General features: G+C 40.6%; 1 long non-coding RNA gene across 2 annotated transcripts; it reads right to left on the bottom strand.

Annotated features, from left to right (window-relative positions):
- Nucleotides 1–1,523: 1,523 nt before the first annotated feature.
- Nucleotides 1,524–21,448, bottom strand: LOC131237224 (uncharacterized). 2 transcript variants are annotated; one of them, XR_009167113.1, is made up of 5 exons: nucleotides 21,342–21,448; nucleotides 16,112–16,171; nucleotides 14,346–15,948; nucleotides 13,901–14,183; nucleotides 1,524–1,588 (listed from the first exon to the last, which is right to left on the bottom strand). It is a non-coding gene; the product is annotated as an uncharacterized LOC131237224 (long non-coding RNA). The 2 variants fall into 2 exon arrangements; XR_009167112.1 differs by lacking the exon at nucleotides 21,342–21,448 and having other exon boundaries at nucleotides 16,112–16,548.
- Between the last annotated feature and the right edge of the window lie 354 nt (nucleotides 21,449–21,802).

The following is a 21,802-nucleotide window of genomic DNA, read 5'->3' as shown; positions in this document are numbered from 1 at the left end:
GGGCCGTAGCCTCTATAGGCATATCGTGGATGGCCAGATGGGGCACCAAAAATTTGTTTAGCATTGGGCTGCCATAGATGGCCCTGGGTGAAAATTTTTAAACCCTCTTGGTACCAGAGGACGCCCCAACGTCGAGACCTAGTGGATATATGAGCTCTTGAGTGCCGAATACCAGGAGGCCGCATCTCCCATTGTGTCGTGGTCGGTTGGCGGGGGGTATGGCCTTACCCGCCCGAGGGTAGGGGGCATAGGTAGGCTGAGTTTGACCAACTCGTAAATGGGTCCGCTATTGATGTGACGGATAGTTATTGGCAGACTATTGGCCAGGTGGATAGTGAGGTTTCTTACGCTCACTTGGACTGTGCTGCTGGGAGAGGGGCAGTGCCATTTGGAGTGTACTAAACTCCGGTGATGATCCCAGAGATGAACAGTACTGATATGTGGACTTATTGAGCAGGAGTTGCATACTCATTCATTCATTCATTCACTATCCACTGGGGCTGGTGGTGCGCAACTATTTGTTACGTGTACCTTTGCAATGGCTAGGATTTCGGTTGGGACGCGCAACTAACTTGAGATCAGGCGTTTACCACATTAAGTCTGACTATCCAAATTTAGGTATGGGACTGGTTTAGATAGAAGTCCCTTGTAATAGACACCATAGCTGCGATACTATGTACTATCATTCCGACTTCACACTCCAGCATGGTCATTCCATTTACACCACATATTTCATTACATCCGCGGCATATGGCATTTTGGGTTACTGTGTTTCTGCATTTATATGGTCTAGATATGGCTGATGCTATTCATGAACTCATCAGGAATTGTATATTGCATCGCATCTTCAGCATCTGATATTTGGCCCTTTATGACTCCTCATTTGCATAGTTGTTCTATATTATGTATTCTGATATTAATTAACTCATGGACTTGTCAGCATTTCCGCTTACTCTGTTATCGTATGATTTATAATCTTGTTAGTATTTCTACTTACTCTGATAATTCATGATCTTGTCAGTATTTCTTCTTATTTCAATATTGTACGATTTATGGATTACCAGTATTTTCGATATTATATGATTTTGGCATTGTATTGAATACTTGGCACTTACCTTGTGCATACACTTATACCACCCTCTAAGCTTGTATAAGCTTATGCACGATAAATGCGTGCAGGTGATGTTAGGTTGCAGCAGTGTTGAGTTTGGAGCATGCAGCGGTCTTCTGGAGCTTTGATTTTATTTTAACATATGTATTTCGCTTTCAGCATTGTATTCAAAGTTTATGTTAATGGATATGTGATGATGATATTGTTGCCCTTGTGATTTGGGTATACTTGTGGTTATGCTTATTATGAGCTAAATATACATTAAAAAAAAAAAATTTCCTTGTAGGATCCTAGGATCAGAATCTAGTGTGTGGACGCTAGAAGCGGACAATGGGGTACTATGGAGGCTATCGGCACCAGATTTGGCAATCAAAAATTTTGTGAGCCCAGTTTTCGAGTTTGGGGCGTGACAATGAAGTTGCTCAATGATCATGTCATAGAGAGTAGTCTTCCCTGATGCTGCACCACCAGGAATTCCTGTGCAAAATGAACCAAATGGTGTGAGTTTTCCTAATACTGCACCACCAAAACTTCTCAGGATACTGGACTTGTGGCCTAATGGTACTAGTCGCTTAATCCTAATATCTTGCTCTAGAGTTTTGTAACGTCTCGGAAAAATCTCTACAATGACTCGAGTACCACCTCAGGTAGAAATCGCAAAGGACCGAATCCTTTAGAAATTCGACAAAAATTAATTAAGTACTAAACTGAATTAAATGGTGAATTAGCTTGAATCACTTTCTATACGAACTGCAAGACCCAAAACTAGTAAAATCACTAACTCTACATTACCTAGAAACTTAGGATCAACCTCAAAACCTAGTTACTCTCGAGAGCATCTTGAAACTCCGTATCAGACTTCGACCGCGCGTTGAAAGTCCGATTAACGAAGAACTATACGGTTATGACCACCTTACTGGGCTTCGGAACCATCTTAGGAATCAAGTTCAAATAGTATCCAGAAACGCACAACTTGAGCCCGGAGCGACGCGTGTGAGAAATGCGAATATCTTTAGAAAATGAACAAAACTTAAGTAATTTAGGTCATTCACTTGCAGGCCAAATTTAAGGTTTCAGACCATTATATTTTGACCCAACTACACCCTTAGATCAGGGAAATTTCCCTACACATGTCAGTGCACTTGTAGCGCTGATCAAGTGATGATGGTCGTTGAACTGAAACTGGTCCTCCACGGTCGATCTACAAATCCGATCGGACTGAAAATTTAGCCTGGCATAGATCCATTTTCAGGGAACTTTTTTCAGACTGTAGGCAAGCAATGGACCTCCAGATGAGCTCTGTTGGCCCGAAACAGACGACTTTTGGCTATAACCTAACTATACCATGGCCCTAGGCCCATTGACATCAGTTCTGGGCCTATATAAGGGATTTAACCCACCCCTCTCTCATTCCATACAAATTCCCTAATCCCTAGGAGTGAGAAGAGAGAAAAGAGAAGGAGAAGGTGAGGAGAAGTGAGAGAGAATTGTGGTTTGTTGTTGGGATTCATTCTCGCCACTCCACGTACTGAATCCCCTCTTCTGTGTTGCTATACCGACAATTTTGACTCCATTTTTGGGTAAAGAATCCTAACCCTAATCTGTTTTAGGTATCCAAATAGGTAGATCGGTGAAATAGCTAACCTATTTCATGCTATAGGTAGCCGTTGTGCCGTAAACAAAGGCGTCGTGTACGAACCGAGTTCGTAATCAGCATACCGACGAAAGGTGTGGACTATAAATGTTTAAGTTATGGTTTTCAAGGCATTCAATGTTAGTTAATGATTTATGACTGACTTGATTGCTGTCACATGTACTTAGATGCGATGTTTTTCGTGTATTATACATATATATGAACTGTGTTGAATATAATGCATTTCATGTGTTTGTTGAAATGTTTGAATGAATATAGAATCATGAATTGTGCTTGCCATGATTATTGATTGAGAATATATGATTGTTGTATCTGTGGCAACTCCTTTTTGAAAGGATTTGCTACAATATATGTTATGACAAATTTATTACATGTATGTTGATATGTGTAGTCTAAGTGTTTGATAAAATGCCCGAATGAGAAAATGTTGATTGAAATGTATTTTATAAGGGTGTTGAGATAAGATTCTTAACTACCTTAGCTACAGTTATAGATTCCTTGTAACCTAAATCCAATTACATGATTTATGTATGAAATGCATGTGTATGATGTCATGTTCACTATGTGTTATATAAAATGCTCAAATGGTTGCAATGCTTGGATTGTTTGTTCAATACCGTTATGACTACCATATGTGAATGCTACTATTTTGGAGTGTGTTGGGGCTACGATATAGTCAAGGCAATCGGTAATGACTTCTAACCGAGTGACTGAATCAGTTTCGCCACCATAGACACATTCGATGAATCCGAGTCGTACGGTGATTATCGACCGTGGTTAGGCCACAAGGAATGCCTATGAGCTCCATGTCGATCAATTTAGCGTGTGCTCGTGCCAATCGGACCTATCAAGTAACCCGATTGACCTAATATATGTTCACCATGTATGGACGCTACTGCTTGAATACAAGGTACCACTTACGATTGCAAAGCCCGTTTAACCTTGGTAACATGATTCGCTAAGACTCATGAGCCGGCCATGGTGGTATGGGACACCGTGTTCGAGCTGTCGGCCTACGCTGGGGTGACGAGTCTCCTCGTAGTATCCAGTGAACAAACCAAACTCGTAAGCTGCATATGGTAGTATGGGACACTGTATTCGAGCTTTCAGCCTATGCTAAGGTGACGAGCCTTTCCCGTAATGACCTCGAGTATAAACTAGGCCTACGCCGAGGTGATGAGCCTCCCGTAGTGACCTGAATTTGCCTGTCCACTATTTTTTTAAATCAGGGGTGACATTGCCCTATAACTTGCCTATTGTATGTGATTAACTAGGATTGACGACCCTATATGGATTATAGTTTGGGCAATTGATATAAAGGGAGGTACCGTAGCTTCTCGAATCTGCTGTATGAATAGGTCTAATTAAGAAGTTGGCTAACACGACCATGCACCGCATTGCATGTGCCTTTGGCGTGGGAGTTTAGCATGCGCGACCATGAGATGATGTCGCAGAGGGAGTGCAGGCGAGGGTATGCATCATTAATAAATATCATTCTTGCATTAACCAGAGTACTTAGGACATGATTGTTGTAATGCTTTATCCTTACTAGTTGACTGAATTGATAACATGTTAACCTTTGCCTTATAGCTCCACTGAGTTGATCACTCACTCTCACTCTGGGATGGTGTTTTAAAACACCAACCAGACTCTGTTGTAGTTTTAGATGATGGCAAGGCTTACGTGTTGGAGCCGGCCTTTTATAACAACGAGGAGTTCTCCTACATGCAACTCTCTGGCGAGTTTATGTAAACTTGGAGTTATGTCAACGGGGCTATAGGGATACGAATTACTTGAACATCACACTTGTCATTTTATATATTTTGGAACTATACATGTAATTATTTAACCTGGTATCATGTTCATACTCTGTGGACTTATAACCATTTATATGCTTTATATATTTAACATAGTCTTCCGCTTGCATAATCAAATCATCTCTGGAGTATGATATACTGATTTGGTGTAATCCCATTTATGTTTAATGCACTAATATGGACAACATTTAATCATCATTATCTATGTTACATAAGTGATGTGTTGAAACTCGAGAGCTGAGCTTCTGCTCGACTCTCGATTTTCAGGGTGTTACAAGTTGGTATCAAAGTATGATATAGATTAAACTGGACCTGGGTTATGGTAACACGGTGAATTCTGACATACTTTGACTTTAGAGGGGGGCAGTAAAAACGAATGTAGGATTCCAAGTTCAGCCGGCAGGCGAAACGGACCGTTGAAATGGGACCTGTATGCATCCGTGATCATGCGAGATGATCCTAGTTCTTTTCTAGACTATCAATCGATGGGTTTAGATGAGGATTCAGCCTATTCCACACTTAAATGACTGGAACGCCTGAATATATGTGAGGTGGACACCGAAAACGTCTCAAACAGACTCGAGGGCCTAAAGGTGCAAATTGGGGGAACCAAGGTGAACCCCATGCATTTTCAGTACCCCGAGAGGGGAATGCCATCTTCCATGGGGCGATCCATTGCCCAGAGGTCTAGTGGACAGCGATGACATCGCCCCTTCCGCGAGGCCTCGCAGTCCACATGCAATGGGCCTGTCGGGCCGGGGGGCGATGGGTTTACATGCATGTGGGGCCCACAAAATTGTGTGGGGGCCCTTTATACCTCCCTATTTGCTTCATTTCTTTTATTTTCTCCTCTCCAAGCTTTCTAAATCTCCTAAAATCCCATTTTTCTCTCTCAAACCTCCCCTCCATTCTCATATCATCTTCTTCTTCATCACTACATACACACCTCCCACCATTCCTTTCAAATTCATCTCCTATCTCCCTCATTTTCCCTCATTTGAGCACACAAATCCTCCTTGGTGTCTCAAAAATCTCAAGGTCCAACAACCCATCCTATCCCTCCATTTTGTTTCACTCTCATTGCTCTTTTTGAGCTAGTGGTGGCCATATTTTCGCTTTCCACACTTCTTTCTCTCATGGGAAAGAAGAGGGATTCCACGGATGAAGTCGGGCCTAGTTACCCTACCCGTTCAAGGTGGCAGAAAGGCGCCGAGGCTAGCACAAGCGTCGTTCAGGAGCTAAGGACGAAGCAGGACCTCGATCCCCAGATTCCTCTCAAAAGAGCTCTGCTGGCGGATATGTCACATGGAAAGTTTCAAGGACGTAGGGTTCTCTTTGAAGCATACGTGGATGAGAAACTATTTGGGCTTTATCCGACGATGGATCTCCTACTGGATGCCGGTTGGGGTCCCATATTTAAGTGCAAGTCTCGTGTGAATGAGAGCACTGTCTGAGCCTTCTACGCCCATATACGAGAGCCACTGCTGGAGCCTCTACAGTTCTCTATCCCCGTGGGAAGGAGAGAAGTCATTGTCAATGTGGACTTGATAGCTCGGATCATGGGGATGCCGCATGGAGAGGTACATGTTAGTGAGAGAAATCTCAGGAGCATACATGAAAGATATTGCCGCACGTGATTTCTTTATAACCGACTAGTCCACTGGAATCAAGGCAATTGCCTCCTGGCATCTAAGATGACTTCTGACTTCCGCCTACACTACCTGTGCACCCTGATGAAAACATGGGTGCTAGCGGCTTGTTCGAGCGATTTCAGCGCTTCTGACCTCCTACTTTTGCGGGTACTCACAGACCTGAGGAGGCTGAGTATTGGCTTGACTACATCTCTAAGATACTGAAGCCGCTACACTGCACTGAGGTAGAGCAGGTTGAGTTAGTCACCTACATGTTCGAGAAGGAAACCAGTCTCTGGTGGGACAGCATCCTTCGGACCGTTGCTCCTGATTATGTATGGACATGGGAAGCTTTTGAAACACGCTTCCACGGAAAGTATTTCCCTCTCACCTAGCTTAATGAGAAGGAGGGAGAGTTCATTTGCCTCGAACAGGGAGGGATGACTATGGAGGAATATGAGAATAGGTTCACGGAGGTAGCCAGATATGCTCCTTTGATCCTAGCGAATGAGTCGATGAAGATGAGGTGATTTTCTGAGGGTTTGCGACCTGAGATCTGCTCGAAGATGTATTACGCTAGCATTAACAACTATGCTAAGCTAGTGAGCATCTCTTTGCGAGCTAAGTAGGATGGGGATAGGCTATCCCATACACGTGTACCTATGGTTCCTAGGCGTCGACCAGATTTGCCAAGCAGACCGTTCCTCGGCAAGAGGCCACATGTAAATTCTCCTCCTCGGTTTATGACTCCATTGACACAGCCGAGGTGACCTGATGTATGGTGTACCTACTACAAGAGGTCGGGATATTCTGACACTTACTGCTTCACCAGGATGAGTGACAACGGCTTCATGCCCCCTCAGAAGATTAATTGTCAGATGCCACCAGCTATCTCGGCTCCACCTCTACGATCAGCATCGCCTGCACAGCATTCTTATAGGCCACCTGTACCTCGATTTAGACCGCGTCAACGGCCTATGACACCGCAGCCAAATTGTTCTCAACAAGCGCGAGTACATGCGCTTGCAGCTGAAGCGTCTGAGTCAGTAGCTATAGTGCCTTTAGCCTTCGAGGTCACTGCCTACATCTAAGGTACACCCGTATTTCTATTAGTGGACACTGGGTACACCATTTCAATGATATCATGTTCTACCGTCAAGTGCTTTGGGCTAAATACGACCCCTATGGTTGGGGTGAGAGTTATCGCAGCAGCAAGAACTTTTACAAATGCCACTACGTTGTGTGGGGGATGCTTGATAGATTTAGGGAGCAGAACGATATGTATTAACCTGATTGTCACCATGATATACCATTACGACATCATCCTTGGCATGGATTGGCTTACTAAAATGAAGGCCGAGATCGACTACGAGACCCGACTGGTGACAGCACACGGACCCGATAACACGACCTTCACATTCCCCGTTCAGGTCAGTTGCCCCTTCCGGGTTCTTTGTTATTCTGCCCTATTGAAAGATCGTAATGGTCTGACACTTGGAAACATGCTCGTGGTCCAGGACTTCTAGGAAGTATTTAAAACGATACCTGGATTACCTCCCTAACGCGAGATCGACTTTACCATTGACTTTGTGCCTAGTGTGATGCCCATTTCCTTGCCCACGAATCGCATGCCTCCATGTGAAATGGAGGAATTATGGAGACGGATTGATGACTTGTTGGATTCATGCTTCATACGGCCTAACGTATCTCCTTGGGGAGCACCCGTGCTATTTGTGAAGAAGAAAGATAGATCATTGCAATTGTGTATTGACTATCGCAGATTGAACCAAGTGATGGTGAAGAACAAGTATCCTTTGCCCAGGATAGATGACCTGTTCGATCAGTTGAAAGGGGTACAATATTTTTCAAAGATAGACTTACAGTCAGGGTATCATTAGTTACACGTCAGGGATGAAGACGTGTAGAAGACAGCATTTAAAACCAGCTTTGGGCACTACGAGTTCCTTGTGATGTCATTTGGACTCACAAACTCACTCGCTGTGTTCATGGACCTGATGAACCAGGAGTTTCGGCTGTATCTGTACCGATTCATCATCATATTTATAGATGACATACTGATATACTCTAAGAGTAGGGAAGATCACAAGGAGCACCTACGAGCAGTCTTTGATACGCTCAGGAAGAACAAGTTGTTTACTCAGTACAAGAAGTATAACTTCTGGAAAGAAGAGGTCAAGTTCTTGGGACATGTGGTGTTTAACGAAGGAATAGCTATGGACCTTGCTAAGGTGGCCGCATTTCAGGACTGGGAACAGCCCAGTTCGGTTACCGAAGTGAGGAGTTTCCTTGGCCTGGTAGGTTACTATTGTCAATTCATTAGGGACTTTTTCAAGATAGCTAGACCGTTGTCTCAACTCACACGGAAAGATCTCAAGTTTGCCTGGAATGAGAAGGCAAAAGCAGCCTTTTAGGAACCGAAGGACATATTGACATCCGCACCCATGTTAGTATTGCCAGAGCAGGGGGTTAAATATATGATATACACTGACGCGTCTAGTGTTGGTTTAGGGTGTGTTCTAATGCAAAAGGACAGAGTGATTGCTTATGCCTTACGACAGTTGAGGAAGCACGAGGAAAACTACCATATGCATAACCTAGAATTGGGCCATCATCTTTGCATTAAAGCTCTGGAGACATTACCTCTACGGAGAGAAGTTCGAGCTCTTTTGCGACCACAAGAGTCTCAAATACATATTCACGCAGAGAAACCTGAACATGAGGCAGCGGTGATGGATAGAAACCTTAAAAGACTTCAAGTTCGAGGTCTCTTACCATCCTAGCAAGGCCAACCTTGTGGCAGACGCGTTGAACCACAAGAAGATGATAGCATTTGTGGCTCCGCTAATGATAGATGAGTGGAACATGGTAGAATTTGTACGAGATTTTAAGCAGCAACTTACGGTAGAGGAACCATTCGAGAGCGTCGTACATATTCGTGTGCAGCCACTTATCGATAACTGAATCATAGTGGCTCAAGGGGAAGATGAATGGTTAGTAGAGTTGAGGAAACGAGCTAGTGATGATGCAGACTTTGAATGGAGAGTTGGTATGGATGAGGGTTTACGTTATCGTGACCGCCTATGCGTCCCAAACCTTCATGACTTGAGAAGGGAAGTTCTCAAAGCTATCCACAATTTGAATATGGCGATGCATCCTGGTAGTACAAAGATGTGTCGAGACATGAAGAGGTCATACTGGTGGGACAACATGAAGGCCCACATAGTAGATTATGTGTCTCGTTATCTTACATGCCAGCAGGTCAAGGCCGAACATCGCCGACCTCCTGGTTTGCTTCAGCCCATGCCCATAGCTGAGTGGAAATGGGATTTCATCTCTATGGATTTCATTTCAGGGTTACTGAAGACAAGGAAGGGACATGACTCCATTTGGGTGATTGTGGACTGATTAATAAAATCGGCTCATTTTTTACCGATTAGAATATCAAACTCAGCAGACGATTTGGTCAGGCTGTACATCAAGGAGATAGAACGTCTGCATGGAGTTCCTATGGAGATCGTGTTGGACCAAGACACGCAATTTACATCTATCTTCTGGACTCATATCCAGGAAGCAACGGGTGTGAAACTGAAGTTCAGTACCGCGTTCCACTCATAGACGGATGGGTAGATGGAATGGGTGAATCAGGTGTTGGAAGATATTCTACGAGCTTGTGTGCTTGATTTCAATGACATTCGGGATGACTGTCTTCCTTGTGCTGAGTTCGCTTATAACCATAACTTTTAGGTGAGTATTGGCATGGCCCCCTACGAAGCACTGTATGGGCGTCCATGTAGAGCACCGTATTGTTGGGCAGAGGTTGGTAAAAAGAGTTTAATTGGCCCAGAGTTAGTACAGATGACCTCAAAGAAGATCAACATTATCAGGCGTCGACTTCTTGTAGCACAGAGTAGACAGAAGAGTTACGCCGATACAAGGCGGCGACCGCTAGAGTTTAATGTCGGGGACCATGTATTCCTGAAGCTTTCCCTGATGAAGAGAGTCATTCGGTTTGGCAAGAAGGGAAAACTCACGCTGAGATTCATTGGCCCATTTCAGATACTAGACCGAGTGGGTGTGGTAGCGTACCGCCTTACTTTGCCCACACCACTCGTCGACATGCACAACATATTTTATATATAGATGTTAAAGAAATACGTTCCTGATCCTTCTCACATTATCAAATGGGAGCAACTACAGTTGAGTGAAGATGTCACTTATGTACTGCGACCAACACGTATCCTAGACAGGAAGGAACAGGTGCTACGTAGTAAGGTTATCCCACTTGTGAAGGTGATGTGGACACATCATACTGAGGAAAAGGCTACTTGGGAAACAAAAGTCGAGGTCCGCTGGAACTACCCTCAGATTATCGAGGAGTACGAAAAGGTACTAATTTCAAGGATGAAATTTTTCTTTAAGGGAGGTAGATTGTAATATCTTTAAAAAATCTGTATAATGACCCGAGTACCACCTCAAGCAGAAATTGCTAAGGACTGAATCCTTTAGAAATTCGTTGAAAATTAATTAAGTACTAAACTGAATTAAACGGCGAATTAGCTTGAATTACTTTCTATACGAACTGCAAGACCCAAAACTAGTAGAATCACTAACTTACATTACCTAGAAACTTAGGATCAACCTCAAAACCTAGTTGCTCTCAGGAGCATCTTGAAACTCCGTATCGGACCTGGACCGTGCGTTGAAAGTCCGATTAACACGGAACTATATAATTATGACTGCCTTACTGGGCTTGGCAACCATCTCAGGAATCAAGTTCAAATAGTATCCAGAAACGTACAACTTGAGCCCAGAGCGAAGTGTGTGAGAAATGCGAATATCTTTAGAAAATGAATTTAAACTTAAGTACTTTGGGCCGTTCGCTTGCAGGCCAAATTTAAGATTTCAGACTGTTAAATTTTGACCCAACACCCTTAGATCAGGAAAATTTTCCTACACATGTCAGTGCACTTGTGGCCCTGATCAAGTGACGATGGCCATTGAACTAAAACTGGTCCTCTACGGTTGATCTACAAATCCAATCGAACTGAAACTTTAGCCTGGCATAGATCCATTTCCAGGAAACTTTCTTCAGACTGTAGGCGAGCAATGGACCTCCAGATGAGCTCCGTTGGCCCGAAACGGATGACTTTTGGCTATAACCTAAGTATATTATGGCCCTGAGGCGATTGACATCAATTCTGGGCCTATATAAGGGCCTTAACCCACCCCTCTCTCATTCCATACGAATTCCTTAAACCCTAGGAGAGATAAGAGAGAAAAGAGAAGGAGAAGGTGAAGAGAAGTGAGAGAGAGTTATGGTTTGTTACTGGGATTCATTCCCGCCACTCCACGTGCTGAATCCCCTCTTCTGTGTCACTATACCGACGATTTTGACTCCATTTTTGGGTAAGGAATCCTAACCCTAATCTGTTTTAGGTATCCAAATAGGTAGATCGGTGAAATAGCTAACCTATTTCATGCTATAGGTATTTGTTGTGCCGTAAACAAAGGCATAGTATACGAACCGAGTTCGTAATCAGCATACCGACGAAAGGTGCGGACTATAAATGTTTAGGTTATGGTTTTCAAGGCTTTTAATATCAATTAATGATTTATAACTGACTTGATTACTGTCATATGTACTTAGATGCGATGTTTTCCGTGTATTATACATATATATGAACTATGTTGAACATAATGTGTTTCATGTGTTTGTTGAAATGTTTGAATGAATATGGAATCATGACTTGTGCTTGCAATGATTATTGATTGAGAAAACATGATTGTTGTATGTGTGGCAACTCCTTTGTGAAAGGATTTGCTACAATATATGTTATGACAAATTTATTACATGTATGTTGATATGTGTAGTCTAAGTGTTTGATAAAATGCCTGAATGAGAAAATACTGATTGAAATGTATTTTATAAGGGTGTTGAGATAAGATTCTCAACTACCTTACCTACAGGTATAGATTCCTTCTTGTAACCTAAATCCAATTACGTGATTTATGTATGAAATGCATGTGTATAATGTCATGTTCATTATGTGTTATATAAAATGCTTGAATGGTTGCAATGCTTGGATTGTTTGTTCAATACCGTTATGACTATCATATGTGAATGCTACTATTTTGGAGTGTGATTGGGGCTACGATGTAGTCTAGGCAATCGGTAACGACTTCCGATCGAGTGGCTAAATCAGTTTCGCCACCACAGACACGTTCGATGAATCTGAGTCGTATGGTAATTATCGACAGTGGTTAGGCCACAAGGAGTATGTATGTGCTCCATGTCAATCAATTTAGCATGTGCTCGTACTAATCGGACCTGTCATGTAACCCGATTGACGTAATGTATGTTCACCATGTATGGACACTACTGCTTAAATCTAAGGTACCACTTAGCTTTGAAAAGCCTATTTAACGTTGGTACCACGATCCGCTAAGACTCATAAGCCGGCCATGGTGGTATGGGACACCGTGTTCGAGCTGTCGGCCTACGCTGGGGTGACGAGCCTCCCCGTAGTTTTCAGTGAGCAAACCAAACTCGTGAGCCGAATACGGTGATATGGGACACTGTATTCGAGCTGTCGACCTATGCTAAGGTGACGAGCCTTTCCCGTAGTGACCTTAAGTATAAACTAGGCCTAAGCCGAGGTGACGAGCCTCCCGTAGTGACCTGAAAATGCCTGTCCACTGTTTTTTTTAAAAAAAATCAGGGGTGACATTACCCTATAACTTGCCTATCATATGTGATTAAGTAGGATTGATGACCTTATATGGATCATAGTTTGGCCAATTATATAAAAGGAGGTACCTTAGCTTCCTGAATCTGCTGTATGAATAGGTCTAGTTAAGAACTTGGCTAACACGACCATGCACTACATTGCATGTACCTTTGGCGTGGGAGTTGAGCATAGTGGGAGTTTAGTATGCGTGACCATGAGATGATGTCGTAGAGGGAGTGCAGGCAAGGGCATGCATCATTAATACATATCATCCTTGCATTAACCAGAGTACTTAGCACATGATTGTTGTACTGCTTTATCATTACTGCTTGACTGAATTGATAATATGTTAACCTTTGCCTTATAGCTCTATTGAGTTGATCACTCACTCCCACTCTGGGATGGTGTTTTAAAACACCAACCAGACTCTATCGTAGTTTCAAAAGATGGCGAGGCTTACGAGTTGGAGCCGGCCTTCTACGACGACGAGGAAGAGTTCTCCTACATGCAACTCTCTGGCGGGTCTATGTAGACCTGGAGTTGTGTTGATGGGGCTACAAGGATATGAACTAGTTGAACATCACACTTGTCATTTTATATATTTTGGAACTATACATGTAATTGTTTAACCTGGTATCATGTTCAAACTCTGTGGACTTACAACCATTTATATGTTTCATATATTTAACACAGTCTTCCACTTGCGTAATCAAATCGTCTCTGGAGTATGATATACTGATTTGTTGTAATCCCATTCATGTTTAATGCACTAATATGGACAACATTTAATCATCATTATCTATGTTGCATAAGTGATGCGTTGGAACTCAGGAGCCGAGTTTCTGCTCGACCCCCAATTTTCAGGGCATTACAAGTTTAGACCATGGTAGATCTACAACAGTGTTTAAATATCAAATAGCATGTAGCAGAGTGTTCACCTATCTGAAGAAGAATAGCTTCTTTATACGTCCGTAACTCCTTGTGGAGATCCCATTAAGGCACGTTGTTTGTATTGCTCCAACGTAAACTGAGGACAAAAACAAGATTACCATTAGGCACCACAACAACAATATCCTTCTTAGCATGGCTTGACATACTGACATGTTAAAGTTGCTCCCATGCTCTGGATACAAATGAGACAAATCCTTATCAACCATCTTCTCCAGCTCAGCATTGTAGAAGAAGTGGCCTCACATGTTATTTTTACAGGTAATGAATGAGCTAACAGTGAACATAAAAAATTATAGAGAAAGTGTGAGAGAATTTTGGTATAGAGGCAAATAAAAATCCAAACATATGAGAGAAATTTGGTATAAAGGCAAACAAAAATCCAAACATATTATGAATTGCATATGAAAGTATAAAGATAGAAATTAAAATTACCTGGATTTTGAGATAATGGATTGTCCATGATAGGATCAAGAGATTTATCTCCATCCTTTTAAAAATGTGTATAGATTAGAAGGTGTCTTTTCAATCCAGCATATTTGCAAAGAATGTGACTTAGCTTTAATCAGTTCATCACTGATAAATTACAGACATGTCCACCATGAAGCCTAATGATCCATACCTCCTCTAGTCGTCATTAATTAAACCAGCACAAAAGAAAAACACATTTGCAGAACCTAAACCAAAATTCATCAATTGTAAAGAGAAACATGGAACTTTATACCCACCAATACTTGCCAAAAAGAAGATTGTGCATGAGCCCATGGGATAGATTACAAAAGTAGAACATAACATCTTCCTCCTAATAACTAATGAAAGCTAAGATGAAGATAGCAGAAAGTCTAGAGACATGGAAATTTTCAAATTTATAAATGCCTCTAATGAATTCAAATGGCATATCGTGATAAAATTAAGGAAAAGACTATCTAAAACTAAAGAATTAGATGTGTGCTAGTAGAAGAGAACTCCCTTAAAAAGAGAGGAGGTGAGAAAACAGAGTACTCACTAAAAGTTACTCATATAGAGCCACTGGTATGTCAAAGCCATAAAAGAATATGTAAAGTTTTAATCTAATTATTCTTTTGGCAGGAACAAGAAATAACAAATGAAGCATGTGTAATAAATTCATGTCATAGCTGTCTGCAACATTAAAGAGAACATGTAGTGATCAATTACCTATCTTGAGTCAACTATATCTCATATTAAGTCAGCCCCATGTCTGGTTAAAGATCCACAAGAGAGAGAAGCATACTAGATTAGCTCAACCAATAGCTATTAAGAACATAAATGAATCTCTAAAAATATTAAGTCAGCACCATGTCTGGCTAAAGATCCACAAGAGAGAGAAGCATACTAGATTAGCTCAACCAATAGCTATTAAGAACACAAATGAATCTCTAAAAATATTAAGTCAACCCCATGTCTGGCTAAAGATCCACATTTGTGTATTAGTTTCAAATAAACATTCACCTATCCATGGTTTTTTTTCCTTCATAATTCTTAAAGCTAGATAAGCTCTAGTTGATTATCTAGAATTATTATGTGCTTTGATTGGTTAGAGAGGACTCTAATTCAAGATTTTGCCCTTAGCATATAGATTTATTCTTCACTTGTTAACTCATCTTCAATTGTTGCTGTTGTTGTTGTTTTTTTTTTTCCTTTTCTTTTTATGCTTTTTTCTTAAGACTATCTTCAACTGGATATTCAAAAGATTTTGGTAAACATGAGCAACTTGGTTGAGTCAACTTTAGAAAATCACATGTTTTTTCTACTGAAATTGTACGTAGTTACAAATTTTCTGTTCTTAGAATTATATTTTCCAATTTCCACTTCACACTTTCTTTTGTCCAACCAATCCAATTTAGACATGTTTCATTGGAAAGAGTTTGGTGACTAGTCTTCTTTCTAAGACATTGCCCTTGAAAAAAAGCATATGAATGCACCAATTGGGAGTTCCTGATTTACCTATCTGAGATAAGGCTTGGATGATGATGATCAAGGAACAAAATTTGATTTCACTATACAAACAGTTGAATTTCTATAAAATGCATGGAATCAAATGAATGATATAAATTAAAAGACCAAAGATCTCTTTTATCTTTTGATTACTATGTTACAAAAATTAATAAGAAGGAAGAGAGGCAAAAGGCTAAAACCAAATATTCTTACATCAACGGCAAACAAGAATGAAAAATGTTTACCTACTGGCCCAATCAAATCACATCACCAACATGCAACACAGTGTAAACAGTTTTCTTGACCTGTTTAATGGAAAAGATGCATCCATTAGAAAAACCACAGCTTTATTATCAATAAAATTCATCAAAAATGAATCTCTCAATACTTTCTATATAAACACCCAAAGGATCCACATTAATGCAAACAAAATGAAAACAGGACATCACACTGCACAGAATAAAAAAGAACCTGCACATGTCACAAAAAAGTCCTCCAAGTGTTCACATAGCCAAAAAAAATGCAAGCAACATGGGCCATGATAGTTAAAGTGTTGATAAAGAAAATAATTTTGATAGTGGAGGCAAACATCCAAGCATATACTACTAGATATACATCCGTACACCACCAGAATGACCTTCCATTGATAGACCAAAAGACACGGGTGCCATCGTGTCCTGTGGCTAAGTGTAACATTTAGAAAAAATCCGTACAAAGACCCGAGTACTACCTCAGGCGGAAATCCCTGAAGACCGTATACTGTGGAAATTAGACGAAAATCAATTAACTACTAAACTGAATTAATTGGTGGATTAGCTTGAACCATTATCTATACAAACTACAAGAACCTAAAACCATTAAAATCGCTAACTCAACATTACTTGAAAACCTAGGAGAAATTCCAAAACCCAGTTGCTCTCGGGAGCACATTGAAACTCCGTATCGGATCTGGACTGCACATTGAAAGTCTGATGACCGCGAAACTATAAGGTTACGACCACCTTATTTGGCTTGACAACCCACGCGGGAATCGAGCCCAAATAGTATCCACAAACACACAACTTGAGCCTTGAGCGAAGTGTGTGAGAAACACGAATATCTTTAGAAAATGAACCGGAACTTAAGTGAAATTGGACCGTTCGCTTGTAGCAAAATTGAAGACTTCAGACTATCAGATTCTGACCTAACTACACCCATAGGTTAAAGAAATTTCCCTGCACCTATTGGTATACTTGTGGCCCTGATCGAGTAACGACGACCGTTGATCTGATACGGGTCCTCCATGGTCGATCCACTAATCCGATCGTATCGAAATCATAACTTGGCCTAGATCCATTGTTAAGGAACTTACTCCGTGACATAGACAGGTAATGAACCTCCATATGAGCCCCATTCATTAGAAATAGTCGCCCTTTGGCTATAACCTAAGCATAAGATGGCCCTGGGGCCATTTACACCACTTTTGAGCCTATATAAGGCCCTTAAACCTACCTCTCTCTTATACGAATTTTCTCTAACCCTAGGAGAGAGAAGAGAGAAAAGGAGAGAAAAGAGTGAGGAGAAGAGAGTGAGATAGGGAGATCGTTGCTGGGATTCATTTCCACGACTCCATACGCCGTTTTGCCTCCCCTCTATCACTATACGAGCCATTCCAACTTTGATTTGAGTAAGAAATCCAAACCCTAACCTTGTTTTAGGAATCCGAATAGAGGAATCAACGAAATAGCTAATCTATTTCATGATTTAGGTAGCCATTGTTTTGTAGATGGAAGCATATGATTCGAACCGAGTTCGTACGAGCAATCCGACGGAAGATGCAGACTATAAACGTTTAGGTTATGGTTTTCAAGGTTTTCAATGTTAGTAATGATTTATGTCTAACTTGCTTTCTGTCATATGATCTTAGTTACAATGTATTCGATAAATTATACATGTGTGTGAACTATGTGAATATATACTGCATTCCATGTGTTTGTTGAAATGTTTGAATGAAATTACAATTATGATTTGTGCTTGCCATGACTATTAATATAGAATCCATGTTTGTTGTATGTATAACAACTCCTTTTGTGAAAGGATTTGCCATAATATATGCTATAACTAATTTATTTCATGTATGTAGCAATATGTAATCTAAGTGTTTGATAAAATGTCTGAATGAGAAATTGCTTAATGAATTGTATTTAATAAGGGTGATGAAATAGGATTCTCAACTACCTCATCCGTATTTATAGTTTCCTTTATGTAATCTAAATTACTACTTCGTGATTTATGGAAGAAATGCATATGTATAACAATATATTCAATGTGTTTAATAAAATGCTCAAATGAGAATTATGTTTGAATTGTTCGTTAAATGTTGTTAAGATTCTCACATATGACTACCTATTGCATTTGAATATGATTGGGACTACTACATAGTCCAGGCAATCGGTAACGGTTCCCAATTGAGTGGTTGAACTAGTTTCGCCACATTAAATACGTTCGATGAATCCAAGCCATACGCTAATTGTCGACAGTGGTTAGGCCACGTGGAGTGGTTATGTGCTCCATATCGATCAATTCAATATGCGCTCGTACCAATTGCACTTGTCAAATAACCTGATTGGCCTATTGTGTGTTTACCTTGTATGGAGGCTACTGCTTGAATCTAAGGTACCACTTACCAATGCAAAACCCCTTTCAACCATGGTACCACGATTCGCTAAGACTCATGAGCCAGGCATGGTGGTATGAAACACCGTGGTCGAGTTGTCAGCCTACGCTCGGGTGACGAGCCTTCCCGTAGTGACCAGTAAGCAACCCAAACTCTTGAGCTGAATACGGTGGTATAGGGCATTGTATTGGAGTTGTAGGCCTACGTTTAGGTGACGAGCCTCCCGTAGTGACCTCGAGTATAAACTAGGCTTACGCTAAGATGATGAGCCTCCCCGTAGTGAACCCTAGTGTAAACTTGTGAACTTACCTATCCACTGCTTTCATCAGGGGTGATGCCTTACAATTTGCCTATCATATGTGATTAACTAGGATTGACGACCCTAGATGGATCCTTGTTTGGATAAGTGATATAAAGGGAGGTACCTTAGTTTTCCGAATCTGCTGTATGAATATGCCTAATAAACTACTTGGCTAACATGACCATGCACCACATTGCAAGTGCTTTGGCAAGGAAGCACACGTTTAGGGAGTTTGCCATACGCGATCATGAGATGAAGTCGTCCAGGGAGTGTAGGCGAGGGCATGTATCATTACTGCATATCACTTCTACATTAACAAGAGTAATTAGGAAGTGATTGCTGTATTGCTTTATCATTACTGCTTGATTGAATTGATAACATGTTAACCTTTGCCTTATAGTACCACTGAGTTGATCACTCACTCCCACTCTGGGACGGTATTTTAAAACACCAACTAGACTCTAGTTTAAATGCAGGTTATAACGAGGCTTACACGACAAATCCAGAATTCATAGATGAGGAGGAGGAGTTCTACATTCAGCTCTCGTGCGGGTCTGTGTAGACCTACAGCTGCATTATCGGGATTACAGGGATATTGGATTAGTTAAACATTTACAATTTGATATTTTGTGTATTTTGAAACAAATTATGTATATATTCAGCCCGGCTACATGATCATATTCTGGAGGTTATGAAACTCGTACATATACTTTATATACCTATCTCAATCTTCCACTTGCTTAATTACATTAACTCTGGAGTATGATATGCTATTTTAGTGTAATCACACTCATGTTTAATGCACTAATATGGACAACATTTAAACATCATTATCTATATTGCATAAGTGATGCGTTGGAACTCGAGAGTTGAGCTTTGCTCGACCCCTGATTTTCGGGGCATTGCACTAAGGGTAGTTAATGGGCTAGAGTGCTATGTGCATTTTCCACCATTTTCCTACATTGCAGTGACATCCACCCTACATGTGTGGTACCCATGCCTAAATCCAGACCGCAGGCCCCACTATTAATGGAATATGTACCCAAAATCCCACTGATTAGATGATCCTAACCATCAAATAATGGTTGTCACTGTTTAAAAGAAATTTGTCGATGGAATAAAGATGTTGTTGTCTGAGAAATTAAATTATTACTTTGCACAACAGGCATATATTTTAGGTTTTCAGCTAAATGTCGGTGAATGAACTTCCTAACACTGAATTATAAGAAAGAATGCTCGAGATCCTTTAAAAAGTGCCGATGGCTAATCAACAAGACATGGCTTCACCTCATGAAAATGTGTATCATCCTTGTAGCAAAATAAAAACACAAATAGGTGCACAATTCTCTGCATTATTGTGTTATGATGCCCCTTGACAAGGATTAATTAGTTCTTCTTGTAACTGAAATTGCTATTAAATAGAACGAAATATATTATAACATATACAATCAGAAACCAAAAATCTCTAAAGTGGAATGGAACTCCTCGTAGACAAAGATGATCATGTTACATAACATGAGCATGAACAAAAGAAACTACCATCAAAATATGGCATTTGGCCCATATTTTGAATTGCTTACTCTAAGCCCATTCAAAATTTGGACTTTCCTGAGTCTCCAAGGAAAAGGGCCATCAACATTCCCCCATGAGATTGTATTTAAGAAACCAACTTGAAAATTCCAAAACATGAAGAAGAAATATATATATATATATATATATATATATATATATATATATATATATATATATATATATATATATATATATATATATATATATATTTTAAAACAATCATAGGCTTTGTTAGAGTCCCTAATGGATAGCAAACATACATACAACACCTATACAACATCTTGAAAATGCCAAAAGAGACCTCCCCACCAGCCGGGAGTAGAACATCTAACAAAACACCATCAAATTTCACATATGGTCCAACTGGTGGGACTTTACACACATAGTTGTCAATACCCTTTCAATGGCCATTTAATTTTGCATACTGTGGAACGGTATGCTTAGGTGTCTTAGTTCAGAAATGGCAGACTAAAATTTTAAAAAAGAAAAAAAATAATAAAAATTAAAGGATGAATCATTGATTAGGGCTTTGGAGGAGGAACTCTCTTTCCCATGTTGGGTTATGATCACTCATAAATACTCCAAAATCAAATTGATTTATAGGCTTTAATATTTGATTAGTAGATATTTTTTACTTCAATTTGGACCATTCATTTCTCTGGAAAATCCAAAAAATGCTTTCACAGAGGCAAAAAAAAAAGAGAGGTCTCATAGTGAAAATAATTCCTGCATAGTTTAAATTCACTAGCAAGGCAACATTCAAAAAAATAAATTGACAGTGTGGAGTTCACCAAGGCCAATTTAGGATCTTCTCCTCTTTTACAAGCAACTTCTATCTCGGGACCAGAATTATTGCGGGCCTAATCCTGCAGAATATCTTGTATTATGATCAATGGTTCCTCGGTGGAGACCTGAAAATCTGGATTTAATCAAAGGAGAAACTTACCCTAATGCGGCCAACAAAAATCTAGATAACTGAAGCACCGGCTTGAGCTGCAAGTGTTTCTTGTGAAAAGCTGCACAAGCATGATGGAGAGAGAGAGAGAGAGAGAGAGAGAGAGAGAGAGAGAGAGAGAGAGTGAGCAAAGAGGGCTGGAGATCGAGCAGAGAGGGAGATCGAGAGAGCGAGCAGAGGGCTGAAGAGCGAGCGAAGAGGGAGATCGAGAGAGCGAGCAAAGAGGGCCGAAGAGAGAGCGGAGAGGGGAGAGGGAGATCGAGAGAGAGAGCGGAGATGAAAATGGGAAAAGAGCAAATGGCGCTCGTTATTATAGAAATCCTATTCTAAATAAGATAAACATTTTAAATCTGAAATAGTGTGTGTTTACCATTGTTTATAACTAAAAAAATCTGTTAACAGTCGTACATGCAAGAGGGACCATTTTCTGGATAGTTAATATTGTATTATAT

Source organism: Magnolia sinica, chromosome 2 (genome assembly GCF_029962835.1).
Source record: "Magnolia sinica isolate HGM2019 chromosome 2, MsV1, whole genome shotgun sequence".
In the NCBI taxonomy this organism is placed as follows: domain Eukaryota; kingdom Viridiplantae; phylum Streptophyta; class Magnoliopsida; order Magnoliales; family Magnoliaceae; genus Magnolia; species Magnolia sinica.
The sequence above is the reverse complement of the archived record's forward strand: the minus strand, read 5'-3'. Positions and strand labels throughout refer to the sequence as shown.